We start from the raw sequence: 24,670 nt of genomic DNA, 5'->3' as shown, positions 1-24,670 counted from the left end.
GACGATTCAGAGAAGATCGTCGAAGTTTCTGCACCTGATAATTTGTCGAATCGAATAATCTGCATCGATCGAAGTCGAATCTTAAGTAGTTTTAGCCGAATCTGCATTAATCGACGTAAATGTTGATCGATCGACGCCGAATCTTCAGTAATCGACGTCAAATCTACATTAATCGATTCCGGATCCACATTAATCGACGCAGAATATTCAATGATCGATGTCGAATCTATAATATTGCTATGCTGAATCGGTAATATTCGATGCAGAATATTAGCAGTATTCACGCCCTACTGTATCGAATATAATGAATTCTACTCTTGTAGCTGAACATAACTTTACACGACAGTTGAATAAAAATACACTACATTTTAATTTCACCGTCCATATAATATAGTAATCTACTTAGAAGCTGGTAAAAGTCCTATTGATTTTTTATTTTGGTATAGTTTCTGGTTAAAAACCTATAAAATGACTTACGCGCAAATTGATACGAGTCAATAATGATATTCAACGTTTAAAAAAATTCCATGATGAAACGTTATACATATTGTATACATGGCACCGTTCATCCTAAATTAATAACATGTATAATTTTTTTCATAAAATATCTGTAATATGTCGTGCGATTCCATCACAGGCGCCCGTTGAATTAAACGGCCATGTCAATAAAACGACAGTGGATTTTTTACTACTTTACTTTCGACAGGTTAGTCGACAGTTGAACAAGTAATACACCGTAATGATATAGAAGTAATAAGTGTACGGCAGCTGTGCACTTATTAATACATATTACATTATAGGAGTATTACTCCTTATTCTCCTATTACTTATTGCTATATTATTACCTATACAGCTGCAGTTCCATTCCCGGTTTATATTCCAGTTTTACCTAGGTTCAATTTAGTCTACTTCAGTCAATGAGCTACCTTATAATGGCACGACATTAAATTAGGATTGAAACGCTTGATTGTAGGAAGACAGGACTACCTGGACCGCCGTTTGATCCAGAAGGTGATGCACATGAAATTACACCTGCAGTTGATACGGTAACACTGAGAGATGATGAACCGACACAGGACAGAGATGCAGTAGCATCAAGCCGCAACTTTCTTCCTCCGTCCCAATCACGCGCACCTCGGATTGAGTGCGGCCTGGATGTGGTTTACGAGCACTTCCCTCGTATCCTTCATCTGCAATGCGGCGGCATCACCTGAAAGTTGGTGAGGACAAAGTCAAAAATCGAAAATATAGACTTCTCCGATTTTTATGCTCATTTTAAACGTCCAAGAACAACGCCTTTAAAGAGCTCAAAGTTATGTGTGTGCGTTAATTTGTTTGCTCATGACAGACGTCGAAGCGCAAGTAACGCCTAGACCTTCAAAGATCACAAATTTAAGATTTAAATTTCTCAAAATTTACACTAACAAAAAAGTCTTAGATTTCTGTTTTATATATGTGTACGAAGTTTCAAAATGATCCGTAAGTAAATAAAAAAAATTGACGTACATGCTCCTCTTAAACTGTGAACAGAGACAATGAATCAGCAATAAGGATGGAATCCTTAACACCAATACCCACCTAGAATTCGCGGTATATAGTAGGAGACTCCCAAATGCTTGCTTTGAGGCAGTTCTTCTCTCTCCTAAACCCGTAAAGCTGAAGTGAAGTGACAAATCGTGTGTCTTGCAGCGCTGCAGCACTCCCCTCACAGTCATCTTCGAGTTGCATCCGATGTAAGGCTGGGTTGTAACTTTTGAATCTGCATGGTAGAAATTTTTAATTCTTCCAGTTCAAAAAGCACAATCTAGCTTACTGCTGATGGTCATTACTAAGCATGGAAATGAACATATAGGCATTTATAAGTACGCAAATGCATTTCCAAATGCATGTAGGCAATATGTGTACTTTCATATCTATATATGTCGGCACCATGTCAGCTCAGGTCGCAAAAACCTGTTGTATAGATTATATTGGCTGGTATTGTACTCACCAGGTTTGGATCCTTGGCAATATTATCCAATTCAGTCATGGAAGTGGCTGGCACCTGCAGAACTTCAGAGGCACCCATAGACTTCATTTCCGCCGAGAAATTATTCATTGTTGCGGCCTAAGTGACAAGTCAGCAGAAGGCTTTCTTGACGACATCTCACAAATGGAATTATTAGGATCTGCAGTAAACTGAGTGGAGTACAATAGAGACAATAATTATTAATTAGATAGAGCAAATAATTTTGGAGGTGAATAGACAATAGATTTTTCTCATTGTTATTATGACTTATTTTTTTTACTAATTGATTTAGTTTTTTCCTTAATACAGTACCGTTTCTACGATCGGTAGAACGTACCGTTCTACCGATCTCATCAACTTACGTGTTACGTTGCAATGTTAATTAACTTGATTATGCAGATACGAGAAATTGTATATCAGGCCAGCTTCCCTTCCAAACATACTTTCGCGCCAGGCACCCTCACTTTCGAAACAGCAATAATAACTACAGCAGCAGCAATAGCAACAATAACAGCAGCAGCAGCAACAACGTCAGCAGAGACAGTAAACTACAGCAGCAGCAGTAACAACAGTAGAAACAGTAACAACAGCAGCAGTAACAGCAACAATAATAACAGCAACAGCAGCAACATCAGCAGCAGCAGCAACAGCAGCAACATCAGCAGCCACAGCAACAACAGCAGCAACAGCAACATCGGCAGCAATATAACAACAGCGGCAACAGTAACAACAGCAACAGCAACAATAATAGCAGCAACATCGGCAGCAACATAGTAACAGCAACAACAGTAATAGCAACAGCAGCAACAACAGCAAAAGCAGAAACATCAGCAGCAACAGTAGCTTCAGTAACAACAGCAGCTGCAGTAACAACAGCAGCAACAGTAACAACAGCAGTAGCAGCAACAACGTCAGCAGCAACAGTAACAATAACACAATAACAGCAGCAGCAACAACGTCAGCAGCAACAGTAACAATAACAATAACACCAGCAGCAACAACATCAGCAGCAACAGTAACAACAGCAGCGGCAGCAACATAATAACATGCAGGGGTGTGGCTCTCTCGCCAAGAAGCCCCGCCCCGACGGCATCACCTGCTCCTAAAGGTTCTTGCCTACACCTGCAGGTTCTTGCCTACACCTACAGGTTCTTGCCTATACCTACAGGTTCTTGCCTGCACCTACAGGTTCTTGCCTGCACTTACAGGTTCTTGCCTGCACCTACAGGTTCTTACATGAACCTAAAGATTCTTACATGCAACTACAGGTTCTCGCCTGCATTTATAGGTTGGCACATGCACCTACAGGTTCCTACATGCACCTACAGGTTCTTACATGCACCTACTAGTTCTTACATGCACCTGCAGGTTCTTACATGCATCTTCAGGTTCTTACATGCACCGTAAGGTTCTTACATGCACCTGCAGGTTCTTACATGCATCTTCAGCTTCTTACATGCACCTACAGGTTCTTACCCGCTGTCGTGCAGCGGCAGGAAGAGGTCGTCGTGAGGCTCGTAGGGGTCAGGGCTGTACAGCGTCAGCCAGACCTCCACGCCCCCCGCCGCCGCCACGAGCGCCCCCCATGGTGCCCCCCTCAGGGCCGCGGCCTTCGCGTCCACCACCACACGAGGTGGCATGGCGTGCAGGAGCTTTCCAGCCGCAGCAGAAACATCGCGACCTTTGGACAACCATAACGTGACTATACTGTACCTGTACTGTACCTGTACTGTACCTGTACTGTACCTGTACTGTACCTGTACTGTACCCTTATACACATCTAGATGTGTATAAGAGACAGGGTAGTAACGATGCTGGTCTGGTAGTAACGATGCTGGTAGTAACAATGCTGGTAGTAACAATGCTGGTAGTAACAAAGCTGGTAGTATCGATGGTGGTAGTAACGGTACTGGTAGTAACGATGCTAGTAGTAACAATGCTGGTAGTAACGGTACTGGTAGTAAAAATGCAGGTAGTAACGATGCTGGTAGTAACAATGATGGTAGTAACGATGCTGGTAGTAACGATGCTGGTAGTAACGATACTGGTAGTAACGATGCTTGTAAAAACAATGCTGGTAGTAACAATGCTGGTAGTAACAATGCTGGTAGTAACGATGCTGGTAGTCACGATGCTGGTAGTAACGATGCTGGTAGTAACGATGCTGGTAGTAACGATACTGGTAGTAACAATGCTGGTAGTAACGATACTGGTAGTAACGATGCTGGTAGTAACGATGCTGGTAGTAACGATGCTGGTAGTAACGATGCTGGTAGTAACGGTACAGGTAGTAACTTTGATGGTAGTAACGGTGCTGGCAGTAACAGTGCTGGTAGTAACGATGCAGGAAGTAAATTTTTAGATAATAGTAACGGTGATAACATAATTAATTGTGATTAATAATCAGTAACATAGTCAATTATCAGTTGTTCATAAAATCATGAATTAAATTTTTTCATATCATATCAAACTAAAATGTATAAAATGTATATTAATTTTAGATTAATTAATCTAAAAGAATGAATAGCCAAACAAAAAGTTTCCAGATAATTTATTTGCACTTTGTTTGTTGAGTTGCCTACTCTCATTTACTTCGATCATCGGCGATAAACCCACAGTCGATAATTTGCCGTGCATCTGTAAAGATTGTTTAGGGAAATTCGACGGCCAGACCATCGAGTGGGCGGATCTTCCGCGTTATGACATAACCCGCAATAATCGACTTCGTTGCCCACATTGCTGCTTGACTGGGTAGTGACACTTATATTTGCACCCTTATGTGGGGCAAAACGAGTCAGGATGACCCACATAAGAGAAAAACCTGCGTCACTATTTGGACAAAGTGTTCTCATTTATCTGAGAATGAGCAACATAAGCAAACACAACGAACAAAAAGAACATGTTATATCTATTCAAGATCCCTTCATAAGTAAATTGGTACATAATCATTTGCATAATATCGATGAATTGTGCGCGTTCTGTTTATCCTGCAACGTGAACAAAAACCGCAACTGGACCGCCTCAATATATACTACATCATTAACAAAAAATAACATATATATATGTGTCATCTGTTTTATTTTTATTTTTTGACATCTAAATTTCCCACACGACAGCAAAATAGCAACATCTGGGGTAGCATACCGCTTTATATTTCTCCCTCAATACAAGTGAATTACAGTGTAGAAATGTTTAAATAATTTAGATTGGAACCGGAAAATATTTTTATGCGATATTGTACTGATTCACTAAAATGTATTGGAAAAATTAATATCCAAAATTACAAATCGTTTTAAGTTAATTGGAAATCAAGTTTGATGAACAGTCACACAAATATGTTGAAGTTCATACTTGGTTTCATGTACAAGTGGATAAAGTGGAGTTTTCCTTATAAATAAATGATATATAAATTTGAGAAATATTTTTCTGTGAAAGCGCATAGAAGTTGACTGCTTACAGGCTCCCCTCGCAGCCTCAATTGAGCACGAAAACAAATCAGAGAAATGAAATCGAGCGCCGAGATAATCGCAGACCGCTGAGTCAGCAGACTTCGAGTCATCATCGAGAGAACGCAGACACCAAACCGTCAAATATCTTGCGGACGACAGCGCTGAATGATCCTCTTCAGATTTGTGAAGCAAATTTAGAGCGTTAATATCGTCTGAATTATTCCTCTCGAAATTACGACTGCCGCAGCCTCTTCCTAAAATTGGAGGCCTTCATCTTTGGTTTCTACGTCGTACGTCTTTTCTTTAATTTAGTCAGCACGAGCGACGTCTCTCAACGAAACCAATATTGGTGGAAATCGATTAATTCAGCCAGGATTTCTGCTGAGGCTTAAATTCTAGAACCTGACACGAAATTATCATGAATTGGACTTTCGAAATATTTTCTACTCTGGGAAGAAGACATTTTTTGCATTTACTGCTCAGCTAAGTCAGCTTACTTACTATAGTGAGCGGTAAATGCAAAAATACCTAGTCAGGTTATCTACTAAATCCTATAATGAGCACGAGCTCTTAGTAGGATTTTTTATTCGACCTCTAAATTTTCAGTAAATCCCACTCTTTATTTTCGCGAGACCGCAAAACTCGCCCATGACTCCATCAATTTAACACATTTAAAAACGAAAACCTTTATTATTGCAATCCTTCACTCTTAACTTATCCCTAGCTCAAGGGTCGGCTAAGTGGTCGATATCGACCCTTGCATGGGGTAGAGAACAGACCTCAAGAGGTCGATAAATTTATGAAGGTTGGAAGGGAATTGATAATGAAAAGCTGTTTAAATATCCGCAAAACATTATTTCTTTTTTAATATAGCAGCGAAGACTGCATTTTTCTCATCATTCATAACTTCGGGTTTTTTATTGAGTACAACAAAATATCAAATTTCTCTTTGTCAAAGTTTGTCATATGTGAATTTTGCATTTCTTCTTATAAGGTATAATAATACCATATTTTCGCCTTACTGTATGTATGTGGGCATAGAGGGGTCGACGTGTAACACAAATATTTTATGGAAGGAACGACCGACCAATCAGTTTCCCGACCCCAGCGGCTGAGCTGTGGTTCGCTCACTCATCTCTCAATCATGACTTATCTTTCATGCATTCTTCATGCATTTTGCACGCACGTCATAAGTTCCACTCTCGCATTTTCCTCATATACGTGATTTGTTCGTGGCGACTACCAAGCACATACCTCATACCTCTACATCAGCCATCCCACATTAATGGCATGGATGCATGACCTATAGACTCACCATACCCTTATACCTCACATACCCTCATGCCCTCATACCTCGTTTGACATCAAAAGCTGCCTGGAGCGCTTGGCTGATCATCAAACTTTGTGTTTCCAATTACATTTGGAGAGCAAAACTTACCGCAGCCGAGCCCTAGGAAAGCCTCCTATTTCTTGTGAAGGATATTTCAGAAAGTTGTGTCGTCTTGCAGTATCTTTAGTGCGCCCTAAAATGCTCTAGATGCGGTCTCCCTGCAGCTCGTTATTTTTCTTAAGTTTGGCCATTTGCGGTATAAAAGTGGCCAGGAACTTTAGCGAGCGACGCGCACACCCAGACGCCTAATGGATGAACCTCTTCGCCGCCGTTGCTCTAAAAAATACGCGCAAAACACTCCCCAGAAAACAGCTCCGAGAATTGCCCTGCGGTAGCGAGCTTATTCGGCGTGTTGAAATGGCAGTTAAGATGCATGCCAGATGCTCGGCACGGCCACGTAGACTCATGCCTCACAAATGAAAGAGCCGTGCAATAAACATGACAAACGTGCGAAACTTCGGTGCAATAGGAGCGTCAGATGAATAGCAGGATATTTGAAGCGAGCCCTCGACGAAGAAAGGCTTCAGAATTGTATTCAAAGTGTGCGAAACGATCATGCAATTGCATTGCAGACCTGCACAACGGCTGGGGAAGATGCACTGCTGAAGAACGAGCAACGTAGCGAAAAATTTTGGCATTCACATGATGGGCGCACAAAGTAGGCGAGAAATATGTTTTTTCGCTTGGATGAAACGACCCTCAAATTTAAATACATGACGTATAATCATTACGATCATTTATTTAAATACGCCAGTAGCTACCAAATTTGTACAATTATACGCGCAAAATATTTAAATAAGAATGTCGAACGGCCCTATTTTCAATCATACATTTGATAAAACTTACTAAAGTTAAAATTAAGCAGTAATTCTATCATTAGTTCTGAAACCCGTAGTCGACAAGTATTGAATTTGTAATTGTTTTCTTATCTCTGAACCACACGAACGAAATTGGTCTTTGATGAAAGAGAAAATATGTATTCAATTAATTTGCATTGAAAATCGATAAATCTTCAACTTATAAATGTTAATGCTTAGCTATTCTTCCTCGATACTCGAGCATCGCACCGCACATAATTCGAGCATCGCACCGTTTTCTTTTTCAATAAAGATTCCATAAAAACTCAACGTTAGAAGCGGAAAGGCGCATTGCGGGAAAAGAAATCCTTTCCAGTTCGAAGAACCAACAGAAACTCCAAGCTCGGAACCAAGGGTCTGGCTTCAATTTTTTTTGTGCCAGGTCTAAATAAGGCAAATCGTAAGTAAACAGAAGCTTGGCAAAGTTAACAAAAGCTCCGGCAAGGTAAACAAAGTCAACAGCCGAAGTAAACACGCCGAGGGTTGCAGCAGCATCGGAGAAACGGTCGCTCGAGCGTCCCGACGTGTAGGCACGCAAGCGAGCGCAATGGCGTCGTGCCGTGAGAAGCTCACGGAGGAATTGGTAAGGAGTTTGTCGAATGCAATATGCGAAGCTAGGGAGGATTGGAAAAAAATAATTTGACTTTAAAGTATTATATGCGATCGCTGAGTGATCAAAGTCATGTTTTCTCTAAGTTGGTTCTGGTAAAAGATAAATGCATTCATGGTACGATGTCAGCGATGTTTATTGAGATAATTTTCGAAATAATAGAATTATGGTGGATTAAGTAAATTCCATGAATACAGATTCTTCTCATAAATTTTAACATAAATAATAAGAAAACATTCAACTTCTGAAGTTTCTATTTCCGCAGTCAATTGTAAGAAAAAAGTAAAAGGTAACGAAGCTTAGCTGTTAATTGCTCTCCTCAGCATCGCTTGCACGCTTGTTAAGGTACCTGATGCGCAGGTTCTGGGCTTCTAACATTCCAAAAGAGAAATATTAGAGTGGGTCGTACAAGTTCTCTGTCCAAAGAAATCTACAGAAGTAGCCGTTTTTGTGACACAAGAATGTATGGCGTTAGGAAACTCAATTTCCAGGAGCCCTTCTAAATTTTTCAGACTGTAACCGGTAATTCAGGCGCTGGGGACTAAGACTGAAATGTGATGCAATCATCAAATATTTGACGGCTTCAAACTCGTGGTTTTACAGCCCAATTTGAAAGAGGGGAGTGATAGCCGCAGCAGTGGCATGCTGCAGCATCGCAGAACTGGGAGCAGCAACGACAGCAGCTGCAAGCCAGAGTGTGTAACATTGTAAATTATTAGTGGCTGCAACAGCAGCTGCAAGCCAGAGTGTGTAACATCTGTCTCTTATACACATCTAGATGTGTATAAGAGACAAATGGATTACACGTTTCGTATGTTTGGATTACACGTTTCGTATTAATGGATTACACGTTTCGTATAAATGGATTACACGATTCGCATATTTGGATTATACGTTTCGTATATATGGATTACTTGTTTCGTACGATACGCTGCTTAGCATTGGATTTCATGAATCAAAATAAAGATATAAGGTCTACGCTTTTGAATTTTTTTTAAGAATTAAGAATTTTTATCCCGTAACATCTCACAAGTAATGGAACTGAATAATTTCACTATTTCTTACACTTTCTTCTATTTATTTCGAGTGACTCAGGAGTGTACAATTATTATCGAGGTATATCATCTCGCCGATGATGTTGTCATTGAGATGACAGGCATCATTATCTTCTAATTTAATGCTCCTAATATTGTGCTCGACTTTCTTTTGAGATTAGACATAGCGATCTATAGCGCTTCCATTAGCTCGATTGTTTAATATAATAAATGGTAAACATTAAATAGAGCATCAACAAATGACATTGCTATCATATTAATTTCTATGAATATTTTATTGCTTGTGAATGTTTAAGAAGAGGAGTTGAAGGTAATTTATTGTTCCTAAATATTTAATTCTGATTACTCTTCATGATTCATGATTCTTTCGTCGATAAATACTGAATGAATTGTAAAATCTCAAGTTTAAATATATATTTTTTCATTAGCATAAAAAATAACTCACCTTCTTCAGTACACAAGCACAAATAATCTTTTGCAAGCAAAAGATTATTTCGGTCAAGCGCAAATCTTTTTCAGTAATCTGAATTTCTTTTGTTTTCATCTCTGAAGATAAGATATTCTCACGATCAGACCTTGCAGCCTCAGAGGTGGAAGGCGTTTTACGGCAACACTTCATTTAGGCGAGCAAGGTTTTTATGGCAACGTACGTAAAAGGTTACCCTCTGTATGGCAACCGCGTCGGGCCCAAGTAGCGATAGGAAGACCGTAAATCGCATGGCTGGATAGGGGGAACCTCGATAAAGAGCACTTTTATCGAAATTTGCCCGCTGCATTTACACGAAAAACGCAATTTATTCAATACTCCCGCCGCTCAGACGACCATTATAATCACGAACAAAACGAAATAGAGATTACGGGAACAACAATCTATAATCACAAGAAATAGAAATTGATAATTATGAAAAAAACAGGAATTGACAGTTATAAGCAAGAGGAATTGAAAATTAAATTGATTTGTACAGTAAGTAAGGTGGGAGTTTTCTGACGTCCAGCAAAGCAAAATGAAACTAAATGATTGAATACCAAGGGGAGGACAACCTTCGTAATAGTAGTGTGCAGTAGTAGGTATATGTGCAGCACAGTAATGGAGGTAGGCAGGTGTAGCACAGTAATGGTGGTAGTAATGTAGCATAAAGGAAAAATGAAGTAATGTGTATCATTAAGGCAAAAATAAGGTACATAAATAATAATACAAGGTACGTGCAAGGCTGCATCAAGGCGAAAAGAAGGTACAGGCAAGGCTGCATCAAGACAAAAAGTAGGTGCAAGCAAGGCTTCATCAATGCAACAAGAAGGTACAGGCAAGGCTGCATCAAGGCAACAAGAAGGTACAGGCAAGCATGCATCAAGGCAAAAAGAAGGTGCAAGCAAGGCTTCATCAATGCGAAAAATGAAGGAACAATCGCTAGCAGGCACATAAACAAACAAAATTGTAAACAAGGCTGCATCAAGACAACGAAGACTCAATGGCTGCAGCCTCAAGGCAAAAAAGGCACAAAGGCAAGCAGGCATCTAGGCAATAAGAAGGCACAAAAGCAAGCAGGCATCTAGGCATATAAGGCAAGAGGCACGTGATATTAAGATGGCATCCCCGAGGCTCGCTAACGGCCCGCCATTGTTTAAGCAAGAACCCTGGAGGCCATCATGGCGACCATTTATTCCTTCCTCATGCACTTCTTATGCAAACAACCTCTCGAAAATGTTCCCCCACTGTATAAAGAGGTCCTTAATATTAGTGAACACACAATGAAGACCCTCGATGAGTCTCCAGGTGCAGAAACAAAGGCTTGTGGAGAGAGTCTTGGTCGAGGAGATGGCTCGGCTCGGCTCGTGGCTTGGACGCGGAGGAATATTGCTCGGTAAGATGAGAGGTTCTCAAATATTTAGTCCTGCACTTGGTAAGATATGAGAATACGACGTGGCGTAATGTTATTAATAATATGTGTAAAATGGTAGAGGTTTATGAATGATGTAAGAAGTTCTAATGAGGACGGGAATGTGAATAAAAAATAAATTTATGAATTGATAGGAATGTGCCGTAACTACAGCAGGAAAAAGCGATGCATTTTTAAATAAAAATAGCGATGCATTTTTTGTTCCTGTGTCGATCATTCTGTTCGGGAAAAACAGTGTATCAGTGCTACGTGGTACGCTGCTAGTGCTACGTGCAAGAAAGTGTCACTATATTTGTCCACTATAACCCATTTACTTTTTCGAGTGCGTCATCGAAAAAGATAATGAAGTAAAATAGAAAGAAACAAAGAAAAGGTTGAAAATAAGATAACACGCTTTCAGTGCAGTTTTAATTGGTTCTTCAAGAATCAATAATAATTATCCAGGTCTATGTTGTTAAATTTAGCGTTGTTCAGGCGGGTGATAGAGTCAACATGGAATTAAGCGTAACAAACTGCTAGTATCGTTAAGCATTAGAGATGAATTTCAACATCACTCGTTAGCAGCGAAATACCTTCCCGAGCAACACATATACGTACGTATACAGCACACGTTAGCAAAGTGATGGAAGTTCAAAGTTGTCGGTAATGTGTACACATTACCGAGAATGATATTTGTTTATATTTATTAATTTTTTTGTTATTAACAGGACTATAATGTGCTGTATAATTGGTAAACGCAATACATAACACCAATGATATTACGATGCTGTAAAAAATGGCCTTCAATAATTATCTCTCTCCTTGAAAAAATAACTTGCATGGTGGTGACTGTCCCGTCACAAACACGCGGCTATACAATCGAATTTCCAAATTTCACAAACCATATATTTTATATCTACTTAAACAAAGCGAGAAACTCTTTTAGGAACATAGATTTTTGTGGTCCATCGCACACATACGCTAAAAAATATCTGGACACACAGGCGTGTAATTTGTTTTAAAAAACTTAGTTTGTGCCCGCAACATACATGGCAATATAAAGAAATTTCTGCCCGCGGCAACTCATAAAGTTGTTAATGTGGAATAATGTGGAATAATAAGTAGAAATTCTTGCTTGGAAAGCATTGAAATGGCTTAGAAGGGACACAAGCCTGTACATGCAAGCACTGTGAGTACCCGTACACGTTGCCCCAGGAAACAGATCGCATATGCGTGAACACGGATGAATAGTTTTGCGAACTCTGACCAGAATTTGATTTGTTTGACCACAGTGGGCACTTGAGTGAGCACAAGCCTGCATATTTGTAAACACTGAACAGCATTTGTGTGAGAACATGCAATCAAATAAATGAGCTCAGGCCATCATCTGTTTGAACACAGCTCAGCACCTGGGTGAGAATACACAATCATTTGTGTGAGCTCATGCCATCATCTGTTTGACCACAGCCCAGCATCTGTCTCTTATACACATCTAGATGTGTATAAGAGACAGGGGTTATCTTGTGCGGGTTATCTCGTGAGGGTTATCTCGTGAGGGTTATCTTGTGAGGGTTATCTCGTGAGGGTTATCTTGTGAGGGTTATCTTGTGAGGGTTATCTCGTGAGGGTTATCTCTGTCTCTTATACACATCTAGATGTGTATAAGAGACAGACCCTCACGAGATAACCCTCGCGAGATAACCCTCGCGAGATAACCCTCGCGAGATCACTAATTTTTCATCACTTATCTGATGAACGCGAACGATATATCAGCTGTAAAATAGCAAATAATAATGAAGTAGAATTTGGTTTCTATTTCCCTCAGTATTAGAAAGGTAATCCTCCAATTAGAATTGATAAATTTCATAGTGAGCTGCGTGGCTGAATGAAAAATTACAGGCGAATCATCGGTGGCCGACCGTAGGCTTATGAGGCTCTCCCCTCACCGTAATCCGTGTGTAATACTCAATAGAAGGGGAGGGTGAGGGGAGGTGCAGGGGATTTACTGTACATACCCCGAGGCTGGGGAATATTGTGAATATAGTGCTGTGTTCGGAGCGCGTTGAGCTCCCGTGTCTTTGCATAATGAAGTGGGGAGGAACCTGCGGGGAAAGGGAGGGCTGGGGGATTTCGGGGAACGGGAAGCATATTGGATTAAATCAAATAGATGAAATTTGAGACGTTGCTCCGGGCAGCAAAGTGAGGTTGGGCTTCGTAATAAAATATTATTGGATGACGAACAAGGACTGCACAACATCCGTTATCTTTACCTTGCGACCCGAATCGTTAATAGAAGAAAATGAAAATTAAAATGTGTCCAATTAAGAGTATAAAGAATATTCATTTTAGTAACTATAGCAAGAATATTGCAAAGAAATTATTTACGTACCCTGCGATATCGTAAATTGGTTAGTTTCACTATTTTTTTACGTACGCTATACTCGTATAATTCTATTGTTTTTCAAGTCCATATTATCAAGCATCTATCATCCAGTTATCCGCGTGTATCCCTTAAAAAAATTTTAAGGGAATTATTATATTATATTCAATTATATGTCAATTGAAAAAGAAGAATGATTTTAAATCAGTGTGGTAAATGGTTGTTCTGTGTTAAGGGATATAATAGAAATTATATCGGTTTATAATTTTTTTAAGAATATGGAAACTCGGGGATTTTTTATCCCGAGTTCAGCGGAAGGAAGTGCGAGGCACGCACACTCCAACCGTGCCTCAATGGTGCCTCCATCAAGGACCCTAGAAGAGAAAATTCAAAGGAAAAATTCGAACACGAACGATATTAATGAAAAGAATAGGTATTTATTAATTTATGCGTATTTTGCATAGGTTGAGATATGTTTTTTTTATTGATTATCTACTCAAAATTGTTGACATGAGTTATTTAGAACTTTCAAATTTTAATGTGTATAAAAATCGTGTCTGAGGGCCGTATTTACGAAAAGAACTTTTGGTACGTCTGTCCATAACTGTTAATTTTAATCTTTCTTTTCCCTTTATTTTGTAGCTGTGATGAAATACCTCGTGTTGATGGCCGCCTCGTCCATCAAAGCAGATATTTACTTATGAATCTGTCCGCAGTATGATTAGATTTAATGTCAGTCAATAATTGACATCTATTTAGCAGCACTTGGTGCCAGTTAATCACCGGCTTCGCTTCAATTAATTGATTATGAGCCACCTAAATTTCTAATTGATTATGAGCCACCTTCGTTAAGATTTCGACCCAACTCGGTGTCCATCATTGACTATACATTCATCATTGATGAATAGCCAATCATTTACTATTCTTCAGTTACATTTAAGCCACCGTCGCTACAAAGCCACTTTCGCTACAATTAAGCTGTTGATATGATTTAAGCCACTTTCCTGCAAGTCAACAGCTTCTTTTCGATTTCAAACATGCCACCTTCGTTACAAATGAGACGTGACTTAGGACCAACCAATTATTTTATTTATCTTCATTCGCGCATCATGGGCCTATGAATTATTGTATATAACGAAAATATTTTGCCAATTTTTCGGAGGTCGTCGGAAAACAAACCCAAAGTTCCATATGGTGAGGTTTCCAAATCTAATTGTGCACGATACATAACTTGGTGGGATAAACGTTCAATACAAATATTTCGAAGTTTGGGGTTTGTGCGAGTAAGATAATGTATCAGATTTGCTGAAATATTAGTATAAGTAATAAATTACTTCTAATATTATCCTCCAAAAAATTCATACCGACCCAAAAAATAAAGTAAAGGATTTCGCAATATTATTCAGGGGTTAGGAGAAGTTTTCTGTTTTGTGTACAATTGTATCAAATGAATATTGCATTTTTTTTAATTCTGGTAACCATTTTAAACATTATGTACTAGATGTTCTTCCGTTATTTGAAATTCGAGTGCCTATCACATTGTAGTTTAAATACTAATAGTAATAATAATAATAATAATAATAATAATAATAATAATAATAATAATAATAATATATTTAAAATAATATAATAACAATAATGTAGTAATAATAATAGTACTAATACTACTACTACTAATAATAATAGTAATAACCCGCTTTTTAGTCAGTTAAAACGTTTTAAGAAGCCAGGAGCCGTTGCGTAATACATTTCAAACTTTTACGTTCCTGAGCGGTGCATAGTTTGTCTCAAAAATGTAGAGAAAACATTTTAGCTTTTCTATTTAATTGAGTAGTAGGTGAATTTCAGTCGTAAAACATCTATCGATGGAAAGAAGAATCGATTTTCTTGGGCGTCAGGGAGTAATAGTTTTCATCATTTACCGCCGGGATCTAAAGTATCCCAATGTATACTTGTAAGGTCAGAGGATCTGCCAAGTTTCGTCCTATTTCCTGCAATTTGGCGCAATTGGTTTCAATTTTGTCCACTTTAGAGACGCAGCTTCTCAACGACGGCCCTGTAATTTGATACTGCGCCGCCTTCCTCCTGCCAGACGTGGGGCGGGAAAAAATTGCAGTGACTTTCAGATGAAGGCGGAGTAGGAGGTTGAAATAGGAATGAATCCTAATAATAGAGGAATTTGTTATAAATTTCTGATTGGAGAGAAGGTATAATTTTGTAATTCCTCCTGGCTGACGCGGGGCGGCAAAAAATTGCAGTGACTTTCAGATGAAGGCGGAGTAGGAAGTTGAAATAAGAATGAATCCTATTCATAGAGGAATTTGTTATAAATTTCTGATTGGAGAGAAGGTATAGTTTTGTAATTATGTAGCGTGAACAAAAGTATTTCTGTTTGGTTTAAATAAGTCAGTGGAAAATTTTGATATGAATGTACCAGCTGGATAGCTTGACTATGGTAACAATAGAATTCAAATTATGATCATAGATTATTTAATTACAACTATCAATCGTTTTACTCTGGATCCTGTCATCTCGAACCAAAATAACAATAATAATTTTGAAACGTTTATCTATGTTGGAAGTGCGTTAAACTACGAAAGATTATTTTTAGATTGAATTGGCACTCGCCAAATTAGGAATCAAATATCAATTTCTCAAAATAACCTTTAATATAATGTCTATTTTTTAAATAAACTTTTTATTCTTAAAATGATAAATTCCTTTGAATAAATTTTACAAGTCTTATGATTACACCACTAAAAGAAATATATTATTTCCCGCTTAGATGCAGGCCGGATAATTATCTTGGGCAAGCAAACTGTAACAATATATTTACTGCACCAGTCTCCAAATGTACACAAAAAGGCAAAAAGTTTGACATATATACATTAAAATGGCCTGTTATTTTGCTTTGCTGGTAGAGATCGTAAAGTTTTCATAATGTTTGAGCAAATAAAGGATTTACTCAAGCGAAGAAAATGTATCCGCAGCATCCTTTCAACAAAACCAGGATATACTTGTCATCATGCCTGGTGTTCGATGCGCGAAGTTCTACGTTGACGCTATATATTTTATATTGTTATTAATATCTATATACATCGTTGTTTCAAATAATTGGCACACCCCGGCTTCATTCATTTATAGGTGATTTAGCTCCGACGTCTCCTGAAAGTTCATTCGATTTTATTTTGATTTTATTAGGAGAGAGCAGCGAAAATTTGGCTAACTTATTCATTTATAATTTAAGTTTTGTATTCATTTATCTTATGTATAATAATGTTCAAGACAAGAATAATGTTCAAGACAAATATTTTTTTAGCTACCTCAATCAATGTAATTTGTGCCGGATTCTCGTAATCACCAGTTCTCAGCTGTGAAAACTATCATTTCCAACAAAATTATTTTCCACATTTAATTATAAATTTATTCTATTAATTAATTTGTGCTTACTTTTACAATAAATTACATGACCTCTTTCCCCAACTCACTTGCCATCCACATGGGATGTCATTTGTTGCAGACGACACTGGAATGTGCAATATCGCCCCACCGTCTTTCTTCCTCTTGCCCGGAATGCTCGCGAGTGCTCCGGCTAACTTGTCTCCAATTCCTTAATAATTGTTCATTAGGTACAACTCAGAATTTTCATTATAAATGAAAACATTCACTTCCATCTGTAATCATTTTATAAATTCAGCAGCACCCATGCCACCAATTCCCTAATAATTGTTCATTAGGTACCACTCAGAATTTTCAATATAAATGAAAATAAGTCTCTTTTATCTGCGATCATTTTATGAATTCAGCAGCACCCATGCCATTCAATTTATATGACAAACCACCAAATAGAAACATTTGATTGAAGCATAAATGAATGCTTAAAATTGACACTCAGTTCGCTATTCGGTTTTCTTTTCCAGAATAATTTATTTGCATTTATACAGCATTTGTATGATTTCATTTAATTTTCTCTAATACAAGATTGTTAAAATCGTCGATATTAATTAAGATTAATTTCATTTGGGGCGTTCTTGTTTGATAATGTGGCTTACTGCATCTCGATCGCTTGCACAATAAATAAACAAATCCGCCTTGACATCAACGCATTACCTTCTCATGTCAAAGATCACTTATATCAAGAATATAATTCTGGTTATATGTAAGTTCAAGGGCAATGTCCGAAGCACATTAAGTTTGCTCGTCCATTATACTCCATTACTGAGAACTACCAAGGGGATTTCCTATTTAATATAAATTAATGCAGTCACAGAATACGAAGTAATACGAGCATGTATAGGAGCCATGACAGTTACACATGGCGCTCGCTCGTTCATTACTGCCCGCGGAGGTTGGGGCGGCGAGGCGACATCGTTCGGTGTCGTAGTAAAGTAGCGATGTTCTCGTATTGCTGGAATTAATTAGATGCTGCAGTACTGCTCGGCCAGCGACATGCCAACGATAATGAACCTACACTGCTTATTTCTTCCAGTTGCTGGTTCTCACTTGCATGTTCGTCGTTTTCTCCTCTTTCTCGTGCTCCAGCTATTCCTAAATTTCTTTACAATTTTTCTGCTAAAAAATCAGGTTAGCAGCATTTCCAGGATTTTTTGACATGCACGAGGTCAGAACTATTTTTTTTTCTAAATTCACAAATTCCTTCGCAATTTTTCTGTTCTCTATTCATGATTCATTTATTACGAGCACCACATATATTTCACCTTTTGTTTATTTTTCTTCAAAATCCCGTGTCTCGTAATTGCCCTCATAGTCTCGTATTGATTATAAAGCGGAGCTTCCGTTAGTCCTTAGGCTTAGAGAACCCCGTAAATTACACGCTTTGAGTACACATTTTGTAATGTAGATAATTAATCACATTTTGCCTTCAGCATTTGCTATTTCGAACCGTGCGATTTAATATTCCGTATTTTTAAATTTAAAATAATATTTTTACATTCGTTTCCTACATAATAACTTTAAATCATTGATATATAATACTCTCAGAAGGAATGATTTTTATCTTATTTTGTTCTTGGTAACTATTTTGTGGTATTTCCGCACTCCCTTCCAGGGGAGCAAATAATTTCGCTGGCCGAAAGCCTTTTCTTGCAGGGGCTAATCCTGTGGTGCGAATAAAGCACTTTCCCTGTAGCGGCCTAAACCTGAAATGGTTCGTGCGACCCTTGCCTCTACCACCAGTACTTTAGTCGTCTCGTTCTCTTTTTAGGAAGTTTTTTTCTATTGATCATTATTTCTATTAAAAGATTTTATATTAAATATTTCATACGTATAGCTCTCTACACTAAAGTAGTAATTTTCTGTCCGTATGCATTTTATGAAAATCCTTATATAGTTGAATACTTCAGTCCATTTCAATAAAGCACATCCATTCAACAAAGAAAACTCATGTTGCTTAATGATCATTATTACAAGCGTCTGGTGGCCACACAAGCTCAAGTAGCCAATGATAATTCAATGAATTCAGTGAATAAAGTTATTAAATTAATTGTGCTTAGAGCATTATTGAATCTTAGCAATTCAATATTGGAGAAAGCGCTGACGGCGGCGGCACAATTTTTTGCGCAAAAACTCGTAGCATAACGAAGTCCGCTGGTTCTTTTGGCCTCGCCCCAAACTAAGCTCAAGTTTTATCAGATTTATCGATAACTTTTTGATGTTTTACAGACGGATTCCAAGTTTTTTATTAAGCAACCGGAATTAAAAGAAATTATTTGGCTGCGGGGCCTGAAACTCGATGGCGTCGCTTTTTGTCGTCAAAGCCAAGTCAATATCTCAATTTTGTGCGAACGAATTTGAAGGAAAAGTTCTCGTCGCCTCGTGATCTCGCCGTGAATTGGGCTAGAGGTGTGGAGAAAATATAAATCCGTTAAATAGTGTCATTATAATTTTTCCGGAACGATTTCATGAGCTACATTTATTTACAACTTGCAGGCTAGCATAATACTCCAACGGGTATAAATATTTCCATTTATTTGAGGCTCCAAGGGGCCATGCAGGATATAATTGTCACGAACTTCATTTCCTGAACGACAACCGAAAGTATCATTGAAGTCGCTATCGATACTTAATTGACATTTTGCATATGTTGAAAATATTGAACAACCGCAGATAGTTGTACCTTCGTAAGATAAGGTTTGGAAATGTAGTTGGCTACAATGTTTTGGCAAATATAGCTCAATAATATCTTCACAAATTTTGAAAGAGTTTATGATGTTTTATGTTTTGGCGCTTACTCAATGAAAGGCAGAGAAAACATGTAACTGAAATAATAATGAAACATAGAAGCCCAACATATTGAGCTTTTCTGACAAAAATATCTCTGTATCGACAATTAGGTCACATCACATCATAATATTATATAAAATCAGCGTTATTACCTGTTGCGCGTTGGGTTTTCTTCGCAATAACATTGCCCGCATTATCATACCAAAAAATTAAGATGCGATCCTTCAAAAACCATGTAATAGATTCAGGCAAGCGTAGAAACTAAAGAGCTCATAAAATTTTGTTACCCATTAACAAAAACTAGTCACGTAAAATAGAAACAAAACATAGAAAATGCGCTCTGACGTGTTTAGATTTGAAGATATTAGATATCCAGTAATTCACACATTGAACAAACAATGTAAATAAATATTTCTAAAGCCGTATTGAAGATTTTCTTGTAAGGTGGTAGCGCGTCCAAAAGATGAGCGATCCCCTAAGCTGTGCGCACTCAACAATTACTATTGCAAGCAAAGCTATAAAACCAACGAAGTTTAATGATTCATATTATCGAAGCGTGAGGACGATTCGGCTGCTGAAAAATCCTTCTAGAACCCATCATTGTATCATGAGATCCTAGTCGCTATCGTGCTTTTTCGACCGATTGTGCGTTTTATCGAATGATTTAAGCTACTCTCTCTTACTCTGTATTCAATGGTAAAAATTATGCCCTGTTAATTTGTTAATTAGGTAAATTTAAGGTCATGGAGAAGGGACGACCAAAAACTTTCCCTTCGGTATAACTTTGAACTCAAATAAGCTACGGTGCGGATGAATGAAAATCATCTTAATCTTGACTGCCAAAATAATACGGCCAGCAAAAATCCCTTTCATTGCTGCGGCATAATTAATTATTTGGAGCCGTGTTAAACTCCTAACTTCTCGCAAGAATTTAATATAATTAAAATCGAATTGTTTGGTTGCCTTTTAAAATCCAATTACTAGGAGAACACTCAGGCTTTCCAACTCGCCTCTCACGGGCTTGAAAACTCGAAAATTGCTAGAGGTTTATTGGACTTCAAGCAACTTGGGCATCAACTTCAGCAACGAACATTGCGCTCGTCGAACCAAAGTTCGAACTCAAGTACACTGTTGTCCACTTTTGAAACGCTACGGGCTTCAGTCGATTAGAGTTCGTAACAAAAACCGTGTCTCCCACTCATAGCTTCAACAGGCTGACGAAGAGGCGGAAACTTTGGCCGCGGACGTTGATAACAAACCCACGGTCCCAGATGATGGAGGACAAGTTTTGAACACAGGTGCTGAAAAGATGTTTGATCTCATAATGAAATAGAGTCACCATGAAAAAAATTCTTAGCCTTTATGTATGATGGTTAAAAATAACATTAAAAATCGACGGTGATTGCTTGAAGTTTCTTTGAGAGATAACTTATTTAGAAAACTTGATGCAAAAAGTAGAAAATATTGTGCCCTTCAATCATGAACCCAAGTTTCTCGGGCTTGGATGAATATTTTTCTTTTCATGTAAGCAAATTAATCAGCTCAGAACAAACAGTGCGAAATGAATGGTCTAAAAATGCCATAATATTTCCAGTATAATCAGAGAAGAAGTTCGAAAATTATACGGAACAGAAAATGCTATTTGTTTACCACGACAGCCTGATGATAATCTTGAATTTATATTAGCCTGTCAAGTTATGTACATGTACAATACACATAAAAAGTGTGCAACTGCAATGGAAAAAAGAAATTCGACGGAAAAAGTTCTGAAATATAAATGACGGTTCACCCAGAAACATAAAATACGCGTGGGTAGTTACAAAATAATTTTTTTAAATGGACATTACTTGCGTTCTGGGAACATACAATTGCATAAATTTACCTAAGACTAATATAAATCAAACGGTCAAGGAACACGATAAAATTTGATTCAAAAGAAAAAAAAATACATTCACAAAGTTGTACTTTTTAACTTAATAAATCTGAGCAATATGACTCTTTGGAATACCCATCACAGCAACAAAGTTTTGCCCTGCATTCAGACCCCACCTTCGCTCATTCGTTTCACTCGACTGGCCGCCCCAAGTTTTAATCCTGAATCCATTTCTCAGCGGCAAATCCATCAATCCAACTTTCCTTTTGCTATCGCTTCCTCGCCAGCAGGAACCTAAAGCAACGTTGTTATATTCCTGATGCCTCAGCTAAGAATATTTATTTATATGTCGGTCAGTTTATCTGTTTGCATAAGTGTCGCCATGATGTACTTCATAAAGAATTTCATTTGCTTGAGCAAGTCGCGTTTTCAAAAGGATTCGAAGTTATTCATGGGAACTCGAGGCTTGAAGGGCGTATAATTTTTCAGTCGCAGGATAATGAACAAATCTGATATCCTTGTGCGGACGAGATTTTTTAGACTGTCACATCACACTGACACATTGACACCTGTGGACGTAAGTGCATAGGGTAATTATATTAGGGTAAATTGACGAAAAGACGGCAACAACCCCAGATAAGAACTTATTGGGTCAAAGTGCAGCTGTATATTTAAATTTTTTTCGATTTTGGTGAAGATCCAAGATTATATTTGACATTTATAGGTTAATTACCTAATTCAATATCGACTAAACTCAATCACCTAAAATTATTTTAGTAAATGCGTGTGCGTTTAATTGAACAAATTCTCGACCTTGGTGGATATATAAGTTCATATTTTCGTGAAGATCCACGTTCTTCCGCGACAGTTATCGATTAATTACTAAATTGAGAAAAGACAACCCACTCGCCCAAAATGATCACACTCTCATCAAAATCGTAAAGACCGTAAAGGTTCTCATCAAAATCGTAAATCGTAAAGGTTTATATTGTGTTTGGTCTAGACATGAACTAGTAACGAAGAACATGAAAACTAACGTCAATCGAAAATCTAAAAGCAAAGAAAACGCTACGTAAAATCGCAATTTCTCCAATAAAAACATTCCGGAGACCAGCGTCATCATCTTTAAAGTTTTCATTGAAGATGCAATGAATTAACTTGCCGTTTTCTTGGCTTTTAAATTTCAACTAACTTGCGATTTAAGACTAAGGATCCAAGTACTAATGTCAATTGACATAAATAATGTATTTATATGTCTATTTAATATGTTACTCTGTTGACAACGAGTCGGAAGTTTATTTATTGTTTTTTTTCCTCATAGGACAGCCTTCGAGACTTAAATTTCCACTCAGATCGTACTGAAAAAATTTTTCGTTCTGACCAGTGCGCGAGTTATTTATGCATTCAAAGTGTTGGTGCACTGAAGTGACTCTAATGGATGACTATCAGTAAATAGGATCCAATACGACCGACCATACATCCTGAGTTGGTGTGTCACCGTGGCCCTAAAATAAATAGTGTTTATCTGTGAACATTGTGACTGAATTTGGCAGGGATACGTGGTGGGGATTTCATTTAATTCGTGCCCTAGTATTCGTTGGTCCGCATTGCCAAGCAAGGCGCACATGCCAAAGTGAGCTTAGCCTCAAACAGTTCGGTTATCATCCAGAGTTTAAGTTTGAACAGATGTCTGCCGTCAAGATCTGACCAAAAGCCTACCAAATTTTTGCAAGTTTCGTGGATTACTCTGAATAATTTGTTGCGGACATTCGAGTTGCGTTCCACTCATTTTGACTGACGTCAGCTCATCTATCAATCAGAAAGTAGGTTAGTCTACGGATGCTTCAAACAGCTTTCTGGCTAATTATGCATACGCATTTATAATGTAGCACGTAGCCAAGCACCTTGCAAGTGATCCTACGCAAGCACCGTGCGAATGTTTCCGCGCTATAGCGCCATGCGGCCAGTCCAAGGCTTCTCTAAAGAGCAACACACTCGCTGGCTTAGCGCTACTGCTACTCAATTTTCACAGGTTTTCGCTATTAGCATAGAACCTGCTGAAGCGTCAGCGCAGCTTTGTAGAACGCACAGTTGAGGCCAAGCTGGGCTCTGGGCAGATGGCGTGGCTCCATTCCATCCAGACGATACAGCGATTATGCTTAACGGATCATGGATCCGTGATGCAGCGTAAGACGGTGTTGCCTTAATGCGTGGCAAAATAATGCAACCCCAGCGATCAACTAAATGGAGGAGCCAATATGTTTTGCCAGATGGTACAGCTCAAATGCAAGGCCAGATGGTACATTTTTAATGCAAGACCAGACATTAACGTCTAAAAGCTAAGCGTTATAACGGTGCATCTGATGGTTAACCTTATTTATTCATGCTGAGCATGATAGTGCTGCTTGCATGCTAGGAAAAATAACGTGGTGATCCTGATCAATTATGTGAGGTTGCTCCAGTGCAAGGAACAATAACGAGGGGATGTGACATACCAGATGCTGGTTCGCAAACGCAACAACAATAATTGCGCGCCACAATATTTTATCAGATGCTGAAGGTGCAGCTCTAAGCCAGAATTTTTTTCACCTGAAGTAAAACGCGTAATGCAAACTAATTTCCTACTAAACCTCGTATGATCTACATACTGCAGCGAGTGCTCATGTGGTGAGCGATTAAGACGGTGAGTGAGTCGGTGAGTGAGTGAGTCGGTGAGTGAGTGAGTCGGTGAGTGATAGAGTCGGTGAGTGACAGAGTCGGTGAGTGACTGAGTCGGTGAGTGACTGAGTCGGTGAGTGACTGGGTCAGAGATTGACTGAGTCGGTGAGTGAGTTGGGGAGTGACTGAGTCGGTGAGTGAGTGACTGAGTCGGCGATTGACTGAGTCGGTGAGTGAGTGACTGAGTCGAAGATTGACTGAGTCTAAGAG

The 24,670-nt window shown here is 38.5% G+C and overlaps 1 long non-coding RNA gene across 1 annotated transcript; it reads right to left on the bottom strand.

The window, feature by feature from the left end:
- Positions 1–679: 679 nt before the first annotated feature.
- On the bottom strand, positions 680–2,323 carry LOC108680271. The gene is made up of 3 exons (XR_001931417.2): positions 1,991–2,323; positions 1,579–1,759; positions 680–1,210 (listed from the first exon to the last, which is right to left on the bottom strand). It is a non-coding gene; the product is annotated as an uncharacterized LOC108680271 (long non-coding RNA).
- Positions 2,324–24,670: the final 22,347 nt, after the last annotated feature.

The sequence above is a fragment of the Hyalella azteca genome, unplaced genomic scaffold (assembly GCF_000764305.2).
Source record: "Hyalella azteca isolate HAZT.00-mixed unplaced genomic scaffold, Hazt_2.0.2 contig8324, whole genome shotgun sequence".
In the NCBI taxonomy this organism is placed as follows: Eukaryota; Metazoa; Arthropoda; class Malacostraca; order Amphipoda; family Hyalellidae; genus Hyalella; species Hyalella azteca.
Note: the sequence above shows the minus strand (reverse complement) of the source record. Positions and strands in the feature narration are given on the sequence as shown.